Source organism: Callorhinus ursinus, unplaced genomic scaffold, assembly GCF_003265705.2.
Source record: "Callorhinus ursinus isolate GAN/ISIS: 27379988/994484 unplaced genomic scaffold, GSC_fseal_2.0 scaffold15, whole genome shotgun sequence".
NCBI lineage: Eukaryota > Metazoa > Chordata > Mammalia > Carnivora > Otariidae > Callorhinus > Callorhinus ursinus.
This window is the reverse complement of record NW_027397077.1, coordinates 29,506,071-29,509,957: the sequence shown is the minus strand read 5'-3', so window position 1 is coordinate 29,509,957 and position 3,887 is coordinate 29,506,071. Positions and strand designations below refer to the sequence as shown.

Genomic DNA, 3,887 nt, shown 5'->3' with positions numbered 1-3,887 from the left:
GAGGTAATTCTGTATATTTTACTAATCAAATTCACAAACCTCCTGAGTTCTGCTTGAAAGTAACAATATGACACTGGTGGATAGTGCTAAAAGAACCTTGAGGAGGTGCTAACCTAAACTTGTTTTCACAAAGTAATGACTTGATGTTTCCACAAAATCAGTTTTCATTTTTCACCTTGGTAATAACTCAAACGGAAATGCAAATAAGAAAAATTAATAAAATGGCCTAACAGCACAGGAATTGTAAAGAATATGGTAAACTGGAGAACACAGACTCTTTCTAAAGGAAACTGCATATGCATGTCAAATAAAGAGTCTTAGGGTTCCAGTTAGGGCCACCAATTTGTAACCTCTGATAAAATATATAAAACGAAAAAACAGTTTTAAATATTTTATACTTTTGAAAGCTATTTGCAAGTATTATCTTCTATCTTTACCATCTACCTATATTGCTATAGGTAAGCAGATAATATTACCTCTGTTTCACAGGAGGAAAATAGATGAAGAACAATCTGTCATATATCCAGTTAGAAGAGCTAGACATTATAGCCAGTATTCCACTTTCCGTTAAAGGATAAGTAATTGCTGAGACCTTGTGTTGGTGAAAAAGTTTTAGGAAGGAAGGAAGGAAGGAAGAAAGGAAAGAAGGAAGGAAGGAAGACAGGCAAAGTCAAATTTAGAGTAGTGTATGAGCAAACAGTAAAACTTAACTTGCAAATGAATGCATCAGATAATAAGTCCCTGTGTGCTGAGTTGTCTACTATGTGCATTGTGCTTAATTCCTGACTGGTATGTAGTTCTAGTCTCCATAACAATTCTGCAGTAGGTGTTGGCATCAATATAAGATACTCAGGCTTGTATTAGACAAGAAAAGGAGTTCAATTAAGGAAATCTCAAAGTTCTCACTGGCACCATATAGCCAAAATATCATTATAACCATTCTCTCATTCCCACTTTCTTGTTGGCCTAAACTGAATCTTCTAAAAGCAATGTTAAGATAGAAATAATATTTTAATCAGAATGTTACTATGTCAGTTTTGGTAATTAAACATGCCACAGAATCTTTTGGCCTCTGTATCTGTTGACTTAAGGATGTCTGATTGTACAGGTTAATTTTACTCTATGGATTTTTAAAATTGAAATTATGTAATCCATACATTATAGATTATATAATCTATATAATCCATATGTTATGAATTATAGAATCCAAACAGAAGCAAAATATGGCAAAACTTCATTTTGTATAAGATTTTTTATCATTATTTAGTCAACTGAAATAAAATTTTAAAATATCCATCTAAGCATCAATATCAATTAAATAAGTATTAAAATCTTTAATTCTCTTAATGCACTTTAGGAAAATTTGATGCTATTTTTACTTTTTTACAGAAAGGTATATTGATAACAATCAATATATCATTTTGAATTGTCTTGACACATTGCATACCTTTTTAATTTTTTCAATCTTCAAATAGTTAAAATTAATGGTATATTATATTCTATTGTCATTTAAATTCAAAATTTAATGTTATATATTTTGTGTTCTAAACTTCAGAAATGAAAGTAGAAAATAAAGAAGTTAATATTTACAAGGAAAACCCTGGGAAGCATTAAATTTAAATGTTAAGCATGTTGATGTCACTGCAGGATAAAAATGTAATTTTTCTTTTATATCTACAGCTTCTAGTTTTTCACAAAAGCTTATATTACTGTCATAAGACAAATTAAGCTTATGTTTAAAAACATGTCAGAATTTCTTGCATACTTTCTTATTCTGCCCACAGAAAAATCAGAGTTTTATTTCTTAAGTGGAGAAAAGTCATGCAGGGCAATGGATGAGGGAGAAAGCAACTGAGATTTCATGCAACGTGGTGAGGAAAGGCCTCAGTGACAAGGTGACATCTGAGCAGAGACTGAACAAGAAATGGAGCCATACAGGAAGAAGAGTGTTGGAAAAGGTGTCTGGGCAAGGACAGAACAGAAGTTGTCAGAGAGGCAGCATGCTTTCAAATAACATTTATCAGCACTTACTATGTATGCATGTTATATTTTTACTGCTGTGGAAGAACCAAACAACCAAAAGACAGGATTCCTACCCTCAAGGAATTTTAACTTGAGCCGGGTGAAAAGTGAGAGAAACAGGAAAGAACTAGAAAACAATTCAAAGTAATTTCTCGTATGTAAAAAACAGTCCATACCTACTTTTTTTTTAAATCATCTATTCCACTTAATCTAGGGTATTAAAGACAGATTTTATATTTAGATGATAGTAAAGCTTGCAATATCTATTCTCCTATAATTAAAAGCCATTGGCTGTTTGCATTTAAGTCTTTTCTAATGAGTCAGGATTAAGAGTCTATGCTTTGTCCATAATTTTAATTTTTAAAACTAAATTATATTTCCTTCCATGGTAATACGAAAACAGATCCTCTAACTATAAATTACTTTTAATGAATCCTTGAGCAAATTCTAAAACACCAAAGCAACAAAGATATAGATTTAACATCTACGAAATGTTCTTTAGAACTCCAGATATTGCCCTATCTAAAATTTTTTAATGTATTCTTTTAATAAATACTTTGCTGTTTTGCATTATAATGCCATGACACACCAGTTCGCTTGATACCTCTTCCTTTGTGTGTGAACAGTGTCAATCATGTGCCAAATTTATTTCTACTGCAACCGAAGATCTATCTTTTTACTGACAAATCTGTTAGATGGAATGTTTAGTTGGTCAAAATGCATCATGTAGAGTAGAATAATACAATATTAAATGAGCCTGATGTCAAGCCAGTCCAGAAAAAGATCACATAAATATTAGACTAAAAGGAACTTTGACTCGGGAGAAAGAATCATTGTTGAATTAATAAACAGTTGGAAACTGATGGAATCGAAAGGTTAATTAAGCACCATTTGGGGAAAAAGTGGGTTCAGTCCAGTCCCCTTTCAAGTGTATTACCAATACTCTCAGCTGTCCCTCCAATACAAAATAATTGAGAGCCAATTGACAACCATGGGATAAGCCCTCTGGATAATATGTGTACAGTGAAAATCTATAAAGTTTCATGTATTCATTCAACAAATACTTAAGGCACAAAGCTAGGAAAGACAACATAAATAGATTAGACATTATCTCCGCTCTCACAAGGCCTATAATTTAGTAAGGCTATAAGCAAGTAAGAACATTATTATAAGAATGCTCATTTTAGCACCATATACACTAAAATGGGAATGCTAGAAGTGTAGTAGGGTCCCTGAGCAGGGATGACAGGCAAATTTGTGAAGGGTTGCATATTTTCAAAAACTTGGCTCTCAAAAATTTTTTATAGAAATTAACATTAAAAGGGCTATGGTAGATGTACAAACATAAGATGATGTAAGATGCATTTAATGCTGTTCACACGAAAACCACTTTCAAACCACTTCAACCACAATACCTGGGTTGAAGATGAAACAATGGAAATAAATTTACCACCCAAACACTAATTAGAAAGGAAAATGTGAGGATGGCTGCAACAAATAACGCAGGAAATAACAACTGTTGGTGATGATGTGGAGAAACTGGAACCTTCATAGATTGCTGGAATGTAAAATGATGCAGCTTCTTTGCAAAAACGGTTTAGCAACTTCTCATAAAGTTAAATACAGAATCACTAGATGACCCAGCAATTTCAGTCCTAAGTATATGCCGAACAGAAGTGGAAAGATATGCACATGAAATGCACAAGTGCATTATTCATAATAATCAAAAAGTGGAAATAGCCCAAATGTTCATCAGTTGATAAATGGATAAATCAATGTGGCATATCCAAATGGGGTAGGCAGAAGAAAGACCCTTAAATATAACCAGGTCCTAATACCTGGAACTTTTGAATATGTAATCTTAC

At 32.6% G+C, this 3,887-nt stretch overlaps 1 non-coding gene across 1 annotated transcript; it reads left to right on the top strand.

Moving 5' to 3' along the window:
- Positions 1 to 3,196: 3,196 nt before the first annotated feature.
- Positions 3,197 to 3,299, top strand: LOC112834321 (U6 spliceosomal RNA). The gene has a single exon (XR_003210845.1). It is a non-coding gene; the product is annotated as a U6 spliceosomal RNA (small nuclear RNA).
- The last annotated feature ends 588 nt before the right edge of the window (positions 3,300 to 3,887 follow it).